General features: G+C 40.5%; 1 pseudogene; it reads right to left on the bottom strand.

Annotated features, from left to right (window-relative positions):
- Nucleotides 1-466: 466 nt before the first annotated feature.
- On the bottom strand, nucleotides 467-611 carry LOC147995938 (5.8S ribosomal RNA; annotated as a pseudogene).
- Between the last annotated feature and the right edge of the window lie 16,908 nt (nucleotides 612-17,519).

Genomic DNA, 17,519 nt, shown 5'->3' with positions numbered 1-17,519 from the left:
CCTCGAGCCCAATGACCAGTTCGAGTCCACAGGCTGCAATCTGCAAGAGGATTTTTATTGATCAGGATACACAGGTATCTGTGGGCATCCCAGTCAATTCAGAAGACTGGCGCACCTAACAGAACCAGGGGCGGGTTTTTATAGGGTATTGGGGAGCAGAAGCAGGCTTAGAGAAGCAGATGCGTGGTTGGTGCATTCAAGTGAGGCACACAGCAAGAGAATACGTGCAGGTTGGGGCTTCCAGAATGTCAGGGGCTAGGGGTTTATCTCTTGTTAGGTGGCCCATAAAGCAATATCAATAATTTAGATTGGTTTCTGTATTATGTTTTCTTTTATGGTCTGTTTCGTCTAAATGATGGGTCAGCTTGTCCCACAAAGCTTGGACACATCTGAACTTTCCCAGGCTTATTTTAGTTCTGAGTCTGTGTATCTGAAAACTTACTTTTTACTTCTATAGTTGAGGGCCTTGGGCTTGTACAATTCCCTTTCTTGGAGGGGGTCTTTCACGTTCATAGTTTCCATGATCAATGCATCCTGCAATTCACATTAATTCTCGAAGGTAGCTGCATTCTTCATCTACGCACAAGCCAAGTGATCCACCGCTAAGAGTCTTATCGGTATCTGGGGTGTGAACGGACTCCTATGGGTGCTAACACTGGCACAAGCTCCCCCGCCCGCCCCTGCTGCACTGGAAGAGAGGGGCCAACTGCCAGGCGGCTCCACCTCAGGCCGGCCAGCGGGAAATTAAAGGATACATGTGAAAAGAAAAAAAAGACAAGGTCGGGAACAGAAAGGCTGGACACACGGGACATGGGACGCAGCGAACCCAGCACCCAGTGGCGGCCAGCCAATGGGCGGGCAAGTCGGGCGCTTGGGCCGGGACCCCACGGGCACCCAGAGTGGGCCAGAGACATGGCCCCCCGACCGCCTCCTCTGGAAGCACCGGCGGCCAGAGGGGGCCCGCTGAGTCTCAGGGACTACCAGGTGGAGGGAGGAAATGGGAAGCCCTCCTGCGGATGACCGACCGGCGGTAGGGCGACCCCCCCCCCCGGGGTCTTTAAACTTCTGCGCTGGAACAGGACAGCTAGTTACCCAGACAGGAGCGGGACTGACAGGCGAGGCCCAAAAGGCTGGGCAGGCTGCAAGAGCCCACCCGTGGCACAGGGACCCCCTGCACGCGACAGAGACACCCCGGGACCTTCAGAGCGGGAGAGCCATGGTAGAGGGGCGGCAGGTGCCTTGAGGAGAGTGAGCGGGTCCCTGCCACCTCATACCGCCCCCCTTCCCCCCCCCCTCAGTGCACAGGAGATGAGATCATGGAGCCGGTCCAGAAAGAGGCACAATGACCTCAGTACGCCGAGGGCCTTGGCTGGCCAGCGGGCAAGGGAGGTGCTGGCAGCGGAAGCAGCAGTGGTGGAGGCAGAGGCAAGGACATAGGCAGAAGAGCAAGGGAGAGAGAGAGAATGGAGGAGGTCCCTCGAAGGACCAGACCTGACACCCTCCCTGCACCACTCCTTAACGACCCCCGCCTTTCCCGAAAAGCTCACTTGGCCAGCGGCCAAGGCACAGGCCAGGAATGCTATGAGGACCCTGGGACGCGCCTCCCAGTGAGAGGAGGGACTCACACAGGCCAGAGAAAGGACCAGACACCCCCTTGGCCTTCTCCCTTAATGATCCTTCCACTGGTTCACCTACAGAAACCTTGTTATGATTTTTACTTCTTCTAGATAGTCAAGTTCGACCTTCTGGAGCTGGGCCCTCCAACAAAATTATTAATCAAGAAAGTGCCCACAGGCTTTTTCATTGGACAATCTTATGAAGAGGTTTTTCTCAGTTAAGATTTCTTCTTCCAAGTTATCTCTAGTTTTATATCACATTGATAAAAAACCTTCTTATATAGTTTGTAGGTGAGAGTTTGTGGGTGTATATCTCTAAGCTTATGTATTGAAGTGATATCATTAAAAATTTTACAAAAGAATGGCTAATAATAACCTGTGTGTGTGTGTGTTTCTTTAGTCCCGCAGGCTTTCGCCCGATTCTCGGTACCATCTCGGTGTGGGCACTGGGCACCGAAAGTGTATGTCAGTGAAATTATGTGTGTATATGTGTTTCAGCATACCCACAGATATTATATGCATCATAATAGGGTATTAAAAGGACAATGTCTTAATCTAAAGAAATGCTTTAGATTGTAGCACACACCAGCAAGAAAACATTCCTTTTTTGGCACGGGGTAGCAATTGGGCTTGTAACAATACATTATGAAATATACTAGGAAGAGTGAAATAGCTCAATAGTAAAGATATTTGTTGCCAAGGCAGTTAACCTTGGTTTGGTCCTTGGGACATACACAATGGAAGGAGGAAATGAATGCCATAAATTGGACTCCGTCATCCACATGTGTGCAATCACATGCAGAAACAAGCAAATAATCAACTAAAAGAATCAGAAAATTAGAAATCTATAAATATAGGACTTAAAATATATGCATCAATTAAAGTAAGGAAATAGGTTGACATGAGATATGGTAAGAATACTGTAAAGCTGATACATACCCAGACTTAAAGTATCCCTATACATATGTGTGTTCTGTTTCTCCCATTTCTGGAGCAAGAAAAAAATTACATACATGGAATTTCTGCTTAGTATTGCAGAGCAACAGAACATAATATTGAGAATTAAAAGAAGAATACATATATAGTTCATATGAAGGCAACTTGGTCTTGCAGAGATAAGCTAAACAACTCCTGGATACTATAAGTTCAGACTCATGAACATGTATTACTCAGATTGGTGAATGAAAAACTTAAATATGGGGCATGTAGATTCCAGAGACTTTTCCACAGTGGAATTGTGTAACCAGGGTGACCAGACAATAGCACTTGCATTTGTATCAGAATTATAGGGACCATTCTTTGCACGGTGGAGGAATAGGCACCTACACTGAAATGTACTATATGTAACTAGAGAAATAAAACAAAATGTTCTCCTTTATAACCAAATCAGGAATACTACTAGGAGATTCCAGATTTCTTAGTCACATCGTGAAATAGAATCAAGTGACCTTGTTCCAATATAATATTCTTCATTCTTTCTGAGATATGAGGTAGAGGATGAAAGAAAATGCCCCAAAAACCTGGGTTTAGGGTAATAAGTTAAAAATCTCAAGTGTATGAGTCCAAGGGGATCTGACATCCATCAGGAGTCCTGGAATACTTCCACTGGACACTCCACAGTGGTTGCCTGTGTAGGATTTGGTTGCTGAATCAGCACTCATTTTTCAAATGTAGAAGACATCAAAATATAGACAAGAGGGATCATCCTCACATTCATTTACAAAGCACCCCCACAAGTTTTCTATTGTCTTACTTGGAAAGGATAAATTTAAAACAATATTATTATACTCAAGGGAAAAGCATGTGTCAAAGAAACAAAAAAAAATTAAAGGCAAAAGTCTATGTTTTTCAAAAGAGTGACTATAAGGAAAAGAAGTACACTTTAAGCAGCCATTGTTCTCTTCTTCAAATTTATGGAGCATGGATGTTATAAAATGAATGATAAGGTAGAATAACAATGTAGGGTGAGAAGCTAATTGAGAGAGAAGAAATTAAAATCAAAGCAGCTCAGAGCATCAAAGAAGCCTGTGGTAAAACCAAATCTGCAGCAACACAATTGTAAGCAATACCCATTATGGAAAAGTAAAAGACAATTCAAAAGGCACATTAATGTATATGATGGACACTTGTGTCAACTTGGATTTAGATGCCTCTAAATCTGGTGCGCTTTGTCTCCTATCAAGAAGGCAAAATATTCCCCTTCAGAAATTTTGAAGTAGATTGAATAATTTTACCCTCTTTGTCCTAGTTAAAAAAAAAATAAGGCCAGAAAATAATTTAAATTGTAAACGTGTGTATGTGAGGGGTGTGTCTTTATTAAATTGTGTGTGAGTATTTGCATGTCTAGGGTTGCCTGTGGAGGCTAGAAAAAAAAGAGTATTAGGTCGCTGAAAATGAAATTACCAGTGATTATGAGTCATCTTGTTCTTTGAATCTGACATGGGTCGTCTTCATAAGTAGTACATGTTCTTTACTTCTCCGTCATCTCTCCAGTCTCCTGTAAAAATAAGTTAAAAAAAAAGAGATTTCTGTTGCCTAAAGACAAGGAGGCTGAATGAATATAATGATTCTGAGGTTATTTTTAAAGATGAAATTCATTATGGTAGACAATGGGCATAATATATCTAAAACTAAAAAAAGATAAAGTGAAAACAATAAGGAACAGTGTGCTGTATGACAGATGTTGCAGGGTAGAAAAATGACATAAAACTTTCTAAAGAGGCTTGAGTCTGCTTATAAGGTCGCAGTACTTTGTGTGTACATGTTTGTGTGGGGGTACATATGTCTGCAGGTGCATGTCCACAGGTGTGAATAAGGAGGTCAAAGGTCAATACTGGGTATCATTCTCAGTCACTCTCTACTGTATTGATTTTGTGACATGGTCTCAAGCTGACCATGGAATTACCAATTTAGCTAGACTGGGGGCTCTGTCAAGCCACAGAGTTTCTTTCTTCTTCATTTCACAGGCACCAGGATGATTAGCTTGGAACACAGTCCCATGACTTTTTACATGTTCTCTGGAGACTGCACTCAGATCCTCATGCATGTATCAGAAATAATTTAGCAGTGGTGCTACCTTTTTCTGACAGTGTCCATGTAGCTGCTGCAAGGAATAGCATATGAGTGCTTCAGTGACAGGATTCTACTGTGGCAAGTGCATTTAAACCACTTCTCAAATTTCACAAGGGAAATTTGGTGGCCTTTATATTTAGTACCAAGTTTACATGCCCTAAAAGCTCTCCTTTCCTTCATTGTACTGCATATAGTCATTATCAAAATTGTATCACTTCATCAGTCATTGACAAGGCCATCTGGAGTCACACAGGCTAAGTCACTGTGGATGATTCTACATTTTTCTCAAAACTCTTTCAAGGGATAAAATGTTCTTCACCTCTTTTTGTATCTATCAATCCTCCAGATGTTACCATAAATCCTGGGAATTTGAGACTTATAATCATATTTTTAGAGAAGTACCCAGTCACAATGAGCAAGTCTGTGTCAGCTGTGGAGAGAGGTAGGTCCTGCTTACATAACTGTTTTTAAGAAGCTATATCTGATCAGTAGAGACATGGAAAATGCAGAGATTATGTTGAATTGATGGGGACTTGAAAATGGCTCTTAGAATGATTGCATCTTACAAAGATCTATATATTAGAAAGATGTCTAGAAGATCTGCTTTGTAAAATGAACTTGTCTGTCTGCAATTAAAAGGGAATTATGATAGGAGATAATAACTAGGTATAGTTTACCAACAAATGTTTAATTCGGCCTCTCACCATGCATAACTATGTAACCATGTTTGCTACCAGACCAGTATGTCTTCCTGTTTACAGGACAAGCCTGGCCAGACATCTTTTTGTCTTGCTGAAATTGTGCTTTTTAATGCAAAACAAGTTTAGGTGGTGACTGATCCAAGGAATGGGAGAAGGAGGAAGGGGAACTATTGGGGGATTTGTGTAAAGATAGAGCTTCTGAAATGTGGATATTATGATTTCTTTTAATAATGTAAGCAATGATATCACCGCTTGGGTAAGCACAATTGTCATTGTATAAATATAGAAGGCTCAAGTTATTTGTGGCCACATGCCTGAAAATCAAAAGGTGGTCAGTGTCTTCACTTTTGTTAACTCCCCTTCTCTATCTCAGGACCTAAACATTATAGCTAGAACTGGCATTGGCATCTTCTTGGTTCCTAACTTTTAATTTTTTAAAAATTTTTATTAGATATATCTCTTTACTTCCATTTCAAACATTATTCCCCTTCCCAATTTCCTGTATATAAGCCCCAATTCCCTCCCAACCCCTCCCACATACAGGTATTCCCCCTTTACATCCACTTTATTCCCCCCCATATACCCCTGTACTGGTGGTACAACCATGGCAAGGCCAGGGGCTTCCCCTTCCCCTGGTGCCCCAACAAATCTGTCCTCTGCTATATATGCGGTTGGAGCCCTGGATTATTCCATGTATAGTCTTTCAGTACTGGTTTAGGCCCTGGAAGCTCTGTTTGATTGGCATTGTTGTTTTGATGGGGTTGCATGCTCCTTCAACTCTTTCAATATTTCATCTAATTCCCTCCAAGGGTCTTTTTCTCAGATCAGTGGTTGCTGCTAGCATTGACTTCTGTATTGGACATGCTCTGGATGTGTCTCTCAGGAGAGATCTATATCTGGCTCCTTTCAAGATGCATTTTATAACTTCATCAATCTTATCTAGTATACATATATATACACATACATATACATATATATACACATGTATACACATATATACATACACACATATACATACATTTATATATATATATATATCCCCTTTTAAGAAGGAATGGGAGCATCTGAATTTTGGTCATCCTTCTTCTTGAGCTTCCTGTGGTCTGTGGATTGCATCTTGGGTAATTTGAGCTTTTGGGATAATATCCACTTATCAATGAGTGCATACCAAGTGTGTTTTCCTGTGATCGAGTAACCTCACTCAGGATGATATTTTCTAGTTCATTCCATTTGCCTATGAATTTCATGAAGTCATTGTTTTTGATAGCTGAGTAGTACTCCACTGTGTAGATGTACCACTTTTTGGAATCCATTCCTCTGTTGAAGGGCATATGGGTTCATTCCAGCTTGTGGTTATTATAAATAAGGCTGATATGAACATAGTGGAGCATGTGTCTTTGTTGTATGTTGGAGCATCTTTTGGGTATATGCCCAAGAGAGGTATAGCTGGGTTCTCTGGTAGTACAATCTCCAATTTTCTGAGGAAACTCCAGACTGATTTCCAAAGTGGTTGTACCAGTTTGCAATCCCAACAACAATGGAAGAGTGTTCCTCTTTCTCACATCCTCCCCAGCATCTTCTGTCAACTGAGTTTTTTATTTTAGCTTTTCTGAATGGTGTGAGGTAAAATTTCAGGGTTGTTTTGATTTGCATTTCCCTGATGACTCAGGATGTTGAACATTTCTTTAGCTGTTTTTTGGCCATTCGATAATCCTCAGCTGAGAATGATTTGTTTAGCTCTGTACCCATTTTTAATAGGGTTATTTCACTCTCTGGATTCTAACTTTTTGAATTCTTTGTATGTTTTAGATATTAGCCCTGTATCTGATGTAGGATTGGTAAAGATCTTTTCCCAATCTGTTGGTTGCCATTTCATCCTATTGACAGTGTCTTTTCCTTTACGAAAGCTTTGCAGCATTATGAGGTCCCATTTGTCGATTCTTGACTCTTGATTCTTGAGCATGAGCCATTGGCATTTTGTTCAGGAAATTTTGCCCAGTGCTCATGTGTTCGAGACACTTCCTCATTTTTTCTTCTCTTAGTGTGAGTGTATCTGGTTTGATGTGGAGGGCCTTGATCCACTTGGACTTAAGCTTTGTACATGGTAATAAGAATGGATCAATTTGCATTCTTCTACATGCTGACCTCCAATTGTACCAGCACCATTTGTTGAAAATGTTATCTTTCTGCCATTGGATGGTTTTAGCTCCTTTGTCAAAGATCAAGTGACTATAGGTGTGTGGGTTTATTTCTGGGTCTTCAACTCTAATCCACTGATCTATCTGTCTGTCTCTGTACCAATCCCATACAGTTTTTATGACGATTCCTCGGTAATACTGCTTGAAGTCAGGGATGGTGATTCTCACAGAAGTTCTTTTAATGTTGAGTATAGTTTTCGCTATCCTGGGTTTTGCAAATTGCTCTTTTTATCTCTATAAAGAATTGAGTAGGGATATTGATGGAGATTGTGTTGAATCTATAGATTGCTTTTGGCAAAATGGCCATCTTTACTATATTAATCCTGCCAATCCATGAGCATGGAAGACCTTTCCATCTTCTCAGTTCTTCCTCAATCTTTTTCTTAAGAGACTTGACGTTCTTGTCATGCAGGTCTTTCATTTGCTTGGTTAAAGTCACACCAAGATATTTTATATTACTTGGGAATATTGTGAAGGATGTCATTTCCTTAATTTTTTTCTCAGCCTGTTTATCCTTTGAGTAGAGGAAGGCCACTGAATTGTTTGAATTAATTTTATACCCCGGCACTTTGCTGAAGTTGTTTATCAGGTTAAGTAGTTCTCTGGTGGAACTTTTGGGGTCACTTTAGTATACTATTATATCATCTGCAAATAGTGATAATTTGATTTCTTCCTTTCAAATTTGTATCCCCTTGACCTCTTTTCACTGTCTGATTGCTCTGGCTATGACTTCCACTATTAGATTGATTAAGTTGGGAGAGAGTGGGCAGTCTTGTTTAGTTCCTGATTTTAGTTGGGTTGCTTCAATTTTCTCTCCATTTAGTTTGATGTTAGCTAGTCGTTTGCTGTATATTGCTTTTACTATGTACAGATATGGGCCTTGAAATTCTGATTTTTCCAGGACTTTTATCATGAAGGGGTGTTGAACTTTGTCAAATGCTTTTTCAGCATCTAATCAAATGACCATGTCATTCTTATCTTTGGGTTAGTTTATATAGTGGATTACATTGATGGATTTTCGTATATTAAACAATCCCTGCATCCCTGGAATGAAGCCTACTTGATTATGATGGATGATCATTTCGATGTGTTCTTGGATTCCATTTGTAAGATATTTATGAGTATTTTTGCATCAATAATCATAAGGGAAATTGGTCTGAACTTCTTTCTCTTTGTTGGGTCTTTGTGTGGTTTCAGTATAAGATTAATTTTATAATCTTATTATATAATTATTAATTCATAGAAGGAATTTAGTTGTGTTCCATCTGTTTCAATTCTGTAGAATAGTTTGGACAGTATTAGTATGAGGTCTTCTCTGAAGCTCTGGTAGAATTCAGACCTGAATCCATCTGGACCTGGGCTCTTTTTGGTTGGGAGACTCTTAATAACAATAACTGCTTCTATTTCTTTAGGAGTTATGGGGGTGTTTAGATGGTTTTTTTGTTCCTGATTTAGCTTTGGTACCTGGTATCTGGCTAGAAAATTTTCCATTTCCTCCAGAATTTCCAGTTTTGTTGAATATAGGCTTTTGTAGTAGGATGTAATTTTTTTTTTTAATTTCTTCAGATGCTGCTGTTATGCCTCCCTATTCATTTCTGATTTTGTTAATTTGGATATACTCTCTGTGACTTCTTGTTAGTCTAAAGGTTGATCTGTCATGTTGATTTTCTCAAAGAACCAGCTCCTGGTTTTGCTGATTCTTTGTATACTCATTTTTGTTTGTACTTGGTTGATTTCAGCTCTGAATTTGCTAATTTCTTGCCTTCTACTCCTCTTGGGTTTATTTATTTCTTTTTGTTCTAGACCTTTTAGGTGTGCTGTCAACAGTGGCCCTTAGAATTGGGAGTATTTTGGAGGGGGGTTCTGGGTCTCCTTGGGTATTCCATTGTCTTTGTAGGTGATATCTTCTATCCTAATGTCCTCTTTATCTGCTTGGCTGTTTTAACCACTAACTAAGGAGAGATCTCCTTAGTTGGATGGGGGAAGGTGGAGTAAGGGGAGAGGCAGGTGGAAGCTCCTTTGTTTTTTTAATGCAGACCTGCCCTGGGGGGGGGAGGGAGGAGAAGACAGGCTGTTTAGTGTCTCCTTTGAAGCCTTGGGGGTTTTCTGCATCAGCTCAGCCACAGGGCACATCCCCTAGGTGATACAGGACTTAAAGGTTTGACCACTTACCCCACTTACCCCACACTGCCACAGGGTGGGTGTTGGGCTGTGGAAAGCTGCAAGAACACTGCCGTGGGGGGGGTCGCAGGAACTGAGGAATTTTTTTTTAATATTTTGTTTTTGTGTGTGTCAGTGTACTGTCTGTTACAGAAAAGAGGAGAAATGGTTTGTCCAATGGGAACATTCCCTTGGCCTATCGGCCTTGGGGGATTCCACAGAAGTCCAAAACATTAAGCCTTCCTGCAGATTAAAGAAGGAGCAGGTGCTCTGTGGCTTTAAGTGTCTACTGTTTTCCCAGGTTATATAGGGAGTCTGCCAAAACCAATTGCAGGCTGTTTTGCAGGCTGTCAGGATTTGGACAGGGGCTAGAGGGACCTTCAGCCAACTCCAGAGAGTAGCTCTGGCCAGGAGCCTTCAGTTGCTCCTAAAGCTTGACCTAAGCTTGAGATGGTGCTGACTGAAAATTCAGCAGGAAAAGATAGGTTGCTAGTCTCCAGAGTTGGGGGAGGTGACTCACCTTCCCACACTGCAGTTTTGTTGATCATTGTTCCAGCACTACATTGTAGGGCTCTGGTGCCAGAGTGCTCTCTGCAGTGATCTCTGACCAGGCTGGCTAGTTGTGTGGGTACAGGTAAAGGGAGAAAGATCTCAGGCAGGGAGGGGGAACATTTATTTGCCACCCCAACTGCCTGTCCTTCTCCTTATCCCCACTGCCTGCCACTTCATTGCCTGGGCTGGGCTGAACCAGCAGGGGACTGACTAGCCAGTGAGGAGTGCAAGGGATCTTCTGGCAGTGATGATTTCTGGAGAGCAGATCTCATCTCCAAGTGGCAGAGTAACAGCTCTTATAACAGAAGCTGGTAGACAATAAAATAATTCCTGCAGGCCTTTCATTGTGCTTAAATAGTTTTGTGAATGGGTCAGTGTCTGACAAAAGTTACTTCCTATTGGTTTGTCCTGAGAGCTTGGGAAGACCTCCTCATATACTTATTTGTAGGTGTGGTCCTGCCTCTACCTCTGATCTGTCTTGAGCCTACATGACCTGTGCTGCAGTGCTTGCAGCATTGCCCTATATGACTGGTCTGTCTCAAACCTCTGTAAAGGGGTCTTTGGGGGGACCTGTTATCCTGGAAAATTGGGAAGGCACCTGCAGTCCCCTTTAAGTGTCCTGGGGATTCAACCTATCTCCTGTCAGGGTACTTTTCACTGCCTGCCCCTCAAGTGAATTACATTGATGGATTTCCATATATTGAACCATCTCTGCATCCTTGGGATGAAATCTACTTAATCATGATTGATTATCATTTTGATGGTTGCTTGGATTTGGTTTGTAAGAATTTTATTGAGTATTTTTGCTTTGATATTCATAAGGGAAATTGCTCTGAAGTTCTCTTTCTTTCTTGTTTTTTTGTGTGGTTTAGGTATAAGCATTGTTGGTATCAAGTGTTGCCTTTAGCTGTAACACCATACATTCCCAGAAGACGTTTTGACTCAAGTCTCACCTCCACCTGGGCATCTTTACCTCACAGTACAAATAAAAGCAGACTCCCTCCACCCTCACTCTTTTTTCTGTTCTTTCTCTGGCCCCTTTCCCTTGTATTTAATAAGAGAATTAATAAGTCTCACCACATGGAACCGTGTTGGTATTGGCTTGGTGTGCTCTTTCTGGTCGGGCGCAGGCAATATTTAATAGCAACAAGCATAATTATGGTTCATAGTAGGAATTGGCTAGTGTTCCTTCTTTTTCTATTTTGTGGAATAGTTTGCACCATATCGGTATGACATCTTCTATGAAGGTCTCATAGAATTCTGCACTAAACACATCTGGTCCTGGGCTTTATTTGGTTGAGAGACTTTTAATAACTGCTTCTATTTATTTAGTAGTTATGGGACTGTTTAGATGCTTTGTGTGATCCTGACTTAACTTTTGTACCTGGTATCTGTCTAGAAAATTATCCATTCAATACAGATTTTCCAGTATTGTTGAATATAAGCTTTTGTAGTAGGATCTGATTATTTTCTGAATTTCCTCAGATTCTCTTGTTATGTCTTACTTTTCATTTCTGATTTGTTAATTTGATACCCTGTGCCCTCTGGTTAGCCAGGTTATGGGTTTATTATCTATCTTGTTGATTTTCTCAAAAAAACCAGCTCCCACTTTTGTGGATTCTTTGTATATTCCTTTTTTTGCTTCTACTTGGTTGATTTGAGCCCTGAGTTTAATACAATTCCTGCCTTCTACTCTTCTTGGATGCATTTGCTTCTTTTAGTTCTAGAGGTTTTAGGTGTTCTGTCAAGGTGCTAATGTATGCTCTCTCTCCAATTTATTTTTGAGCTGTGAGTTTTCCTCTTAGCACTGCTTACATTGTGTTCCATCAGTTTGGGTACATTGTACCTTTATTTTCATTAAATCCAAAAAAGTCTTTAATTTATTTCTTTATTTTTTTCATGACCAAGTTATCATTGAGTAGAGTGTTATTCAGCTTCCATGTATATGTGAGCTTTCTGTCACTATTGTTATTGAAAACAAGCCTTAGTCCATGGTAATCTGATAGGATGCATGCAAATATTTCAGTCTTATATCTGTTGAGGTCAGTTCTGGAGAAGGTACCATGAGGTTGTAAGAAGGTATATTCTTTTGTTTTAGGATGAAATGTTCTATTAATATCTGTTAAGTCCATTTGGTTCATAACTTAGGTTAGTTTCTCTATGTTTCTGTTTAATATTTGTTTCTATGAGCTGTCCATTGATGAAAGTGGGGTGTTGAAATCTCCCACTGTTATTGTGTGACATGCAATATATGCTTTGAGCTTTAGTAAGGTTTCTTTTATAAATGCAAGTGCCCTTGCTTTTGGAGCATAGATATTCAGGACTGAGAGTTCATCTTGTTGGACTTTTCCTTCAATGAATATGAAGTGTCCTTCCTTATCTTTTCTGAAAACTTTTAGTTGAAAGTTGATATTATTCGATATGAAAATGGCTACTCCAGCTTTTTTCTTTGGACCATTTGCTTCGGAAATTATTTTTCAGCAATTTACTCTGAGGTAATGTCTGTCATTGTCACTTATGTGGGTTTCCTGTTTGCAGCAAATACTGAGTCCTCTTTAAGTATCCACTCTGTTTTACATGTCTTTTTATTAGAGAAGTGAGTCCATTGATATTAAGAGATATTAAAGAATAGGATTGTTGTTTCCTGTTATTTTTTGATGTTAGAGGTGGAATTATATTTGTGTATTTCTCTTCCTTTGGTTTTGTTGCAAGAAGATTACTTCTGTGCTTTTTCTAGGGTTAGTTTTCCTCCTTGTGTTTGAGTTTTCGGTCTATTATTCTTTGTAGGAGATAATTACCTATCTTAAAGAAATACAGCACAACACAGGTAAGGAATAGAAGCTCTAAAGAAGGAAACACAGAAATCTCTTGAAGAACTACAGGTAAGCACAAACTAACAGGTAAAGGAATTGAACAAAATCATCCAGGAATTAAAAATGGAAATAGAGACAATAAAGAAAGCACAAAGGGTGACAACCCTGGAGATGGAAAAAGAAGGAAGGATATCAGCTGTCAGAAACACAAGTATTTTCAATCAGAAATCAAGAGATAGAGGAGAGAATCTCATTGGCAGAAGATAACAGAAAACACTGACACAACCATCAAAGATAATGTAAAACGCAAAAACATTGAGGAAATCCAAGACACAATGAAAAGATCAACACTGAGAATAGTAGGTATAGAAGAGAGCTAAGATTTCCAACATAAATTTCCAGTAAATATCTTCAACAAAATTATAGAAGGAAACTTCCCTAAAGAAAAGAAAGAGATGCCCATAAACGTACAGGAAGTTTACAGAACTCCAAATAGATTGACCAGAGAGGAAATCTGTCCCATCACATAATAGTTAAAATACCAAATGTACAAAACAAAGAAAGAATATTAAAAGCAGTAAGGGAAAATATCAAGTAACATATAAAGGCAGACCTATCAGAATTACACCAGACTTCTCACCAGAGACAATATATTAAAGTCAGAAGATCGTTGGCAGATGTCATACAGACCCTAAGAGAACACAAATCCTGGCTACTCTATCCAGAAAAACTGTCAATTAACAAGGATGGACAAACCAATATACTCCATGACAAAACCAAATATACAAAGAACCTATGCATTTATTATGTGTATCTAACTGTGTGTCAGACAGACATCTCTATACACATGTAAATAAGTTACATATTTACTAAATTACTCAAAAACATTTTACAATATTCAAGTAGACATATGTACACACATGCCTACATATATACACATATACAAATGTGGCTGGTATATACCCACGTGTTAGGTGTCTTTTTTGCACATGTGTCTTCATAAATGTGTGTGGTCTGTGTGTGTGTGTATGTGTCTTTGTGTGTGTGTTTGTGTGTGTGTGTGGCATGTGTGTGATGTGTACATATTTATTTGTGAAGGCACACCCTTTTGTGTAGAAACACATGTGAAAGTCAGAGGAAAAGTTCATGTGTAGGTTCTCACCCCTTACCTTGTCCTGGGTAGCCACTATTGCTACTACCACTGAGTAGTCAAGGCTACCTTGATCAGAAGCATCCAAGACTTATCTTCTTATCTCTTTCCACCTTACCATGTGACCTGTGGTATCCACATCAACCATGCCCATGCTTATTTCATGGGGATTAGTTTTTGATATGGTGGGTGTTTGCGGCAAGGTCTTTTCCTTAATGAATAAAGATTTCAGGGCACCAATCACTGGACATATACTTCCAGGTTATACTTCCAGGTTGGAGGGAGAAAGAGAGGATGAGAAAAGGGACCTGTGGATTGTTGGATTGTGGGAGAACTTGGGGTAGGTGATATAATGAACTAGAGCCTCCCACTTAGATTTCCGATCAGTCAGGATCAGCCACTGAAGGATTTCATTTACTATGGCTTACTAATAAGGAATATTAGTAATTGTACTCAGTGATTGAATTACCTGTTGATTCTAAACTAAGTTTGCGTTGTGTTTGTCTTCCCATAGCTTCTCAACTGTTTTCCAGAGATAGGTACAACCCCACTCCCACCCCTACCACCCAACCAGCTGATAAATTTGGATGCTTGAATCTGAGGTTTGTCATGGTAGTGACTTCCTAAGGTGGCATAGCTAATTGGGTGAAGAGATTTCTGGAGCTACAGGCCAGAAAGTCTGTCAAGATGAGAACAGCCCACCAGGACCAAATGACCCATTGGTGCCATGTGACCTGCTGGTACATGGGGTAATATGAGATGGTCCTTCTTCGGTATTTCACGCTGTAGGTGTTCAAATTCAGTTTGAACCAAAATGAGTACTTTGGTATTAAAGCCTACGTTTTAACCAATAACAATATTCCAGCACTGACATTATATTTCTTAGCATAAAGCATCCTATGGGATCTGTACGGTTCAGAATGAGTTCTCTGTATTTGATCTTTTCACAAGATTCAACCCAACTCCCAGCTCCTTTGGAGGTCACCAACTATACTATAGGCTGTTCTCCTATGGCACCAAACCTGGGCATAAAATGTAAAATGTTATCAGGTTGATTGAAATCCAATGAATCCATTTCCTTTCACTTTCTTCTTTGTTCAGTCACTGATGGCTTTTGGTTGTCTTTTTAAGTAGCCATACACATACCACCTTTTACATTGTCTTTTACAGAGAGGCTCTATGGCTCACGTCTGGACAAACCGCACCAGGCCAACAGGGCTCCACGTGGAGAGGTTTATTGGAATGGTAGAGACAAAGGACAAATGGTGAAGAGAGGTAGGAGAGAAAGAGAGGAGAAAAAGGGAAGGGAGGAGAGACAGGTGAAAGAGGGCAGAAAGGATCTGCCTTTTATATGAAATGTGGTATAACTGTAACAAGAAATGTATGCTAGAAATGGATGACCGTTGCCTTGACAACAGATGCTTGACCAGATGACATCATTGCTGGAGGCAAAAGCGGTTCCTGATACCAACATTTGGAGATTTAGGTCACCAACTGGGACCGTCCTTTGTATCTGTAGCATACATGTCAAAAAAAAAAAACTAGATCTAACCATGCAGGGATGGCACCTTGTGTTTGTACCTTAGCAGCTGCTGAACCCCTTATTCAAGAATAAGAAAAACTAACATTTGGGTTGCCTATAATGGTCTTCTCCTCTTATAACATGTCACAGCTCCTACCTTTCAAAGGTTTACAGAGTCTACCTCCCTCCAAGTTTCTTTCTCTTCAGGTAGCACTAATAGAAGACTCCACACTACCCTCCACACCTGCCTTTCCCAACTTCTTTCTCCACCAAATACTAACCACTCCTTATCTCACCCCTGCATTAAAACCTTAGAGGAATTATTACCTCACCCTTCACACATACAGGAGGGCAATTTGCCTCAGACCATCTATACCTGGTATACAGATGGAAGCTCCTTTCTACGTGAAGGAGCCATAAGAGCCAGCTACCCCATAGTGTCAGACACTGAGGCACAGGCCTTCCTGCTCATACCACCAATCAACAGGCTGAAGTAGTAGTCTTTACCCATGCCTTTCAACTGGCACAGGGACAATCCCTCAATATCTACACAGATTCTAAACATGCTTTCCATATCATCCTGACCCATGCCACTAACTGGAAGGAGCATGGGGTACTTATGACTAAAGGAGGATCAGTAACTAATGCAAAAAAAATTATGACCATGCTAAAGCCTCCCATCTCCACACAGCTATTGGGTTTGTCCACTGCAGATCCCACCTGACAAATGACTCTATTGTCTCCAAGGGAAAGATCGGAGCCGAAGAGGCAGCCTGAGCTGAAGCCCTTAGGGGTCTACACTTGACTCACTCTCCCTAGGACATTCTTACAGTGCAACCCACACCCCCACTCCCACTCCATAACACTCATCAAACTCTGTCCTATCTTTGCCACATCTTTCATCCTAACAGCAAGGCATTGTCTTATTTTGTTAAAAACCCCCTAGGGTGGGTTTTAACCAGGGATGGGAGAAATGTCTTTCCACTTGGACATCTATGGCAAGAAAGCTACAGACCGTGAACTTTCACATTTTGATGAGCAGTGAGAAAAATTGAGGATGTATCCTGATGACCACGAAGCAGGTCAGCCAACATCTGTGCAGTTGCTGGTGGGAGGTGGTGGGAGAAGGAATTGTAGGAAGCTCTCTGACCAGTGAGACTCACGATAGGAAAACATCCAGTCTGTTAAACTGAATTTTGGATTCACATATCGGAGTCAAAAAAAAAAAAAAAAGAAAGAAAAGGAAAAAAGAAAAAAAGAGGTCAGGTTCAGGGCTTTTGGTCTTTCAGTGACTTGAGTGCGGTCCTTGATCCCTTTGGAGTTGAGCTGTGTTCTGGGTGAGAGATATGGATCTATTTTCATTTCTCTGTAAGCTGCTATTCACACCAATTGTCTGTCAAGATGCTGACCTTTTCCCCAGTGTGTTATTTTGTTTGCTTATGAAAAACAAGGTGTTTTTACCTGCATGGAATTACATCTGGAGCTGAGTCTTCAATTCTGTACTTTGATCAATGTGTCGATTATGTCAATAAAATGCTGTTTTTTTATTACTGTAAGCTTTTTAATACAACTTGAAATCTGGGGAAAAAGTTTAAATCCGCTGTAATGACATGTATTCTGTGTTTTTCTTCAGTTTACCATACAAAGTTATCCCTTCAACCATTTCCATGGACATAAATATCAATAATTTATCAATTAAATTCAAATATATTCATTTAGTCAATTTCAGGTTAGT

Source organism: Rattus norvegicus, chromosome 2 (assembly GCF_021556685.1).
Source record: "Rattus norvegicus strain SHRSP/BbbUtx chromosome 2, alternate assembly SHRSP_T2T, whole genome shotgun sequence".
NCBI classification, from domain to species: domain Eukaryota; kingdom Metazoa; phylum Chordata; class Mammalia; order Rodentia; family Muridae; genus Rattus; species Rattus norvegicus.
Note: the sequence above shows the minus strand (reverse complement) of the source record. Positions and strands in the feature narration are given on the sequence as shown.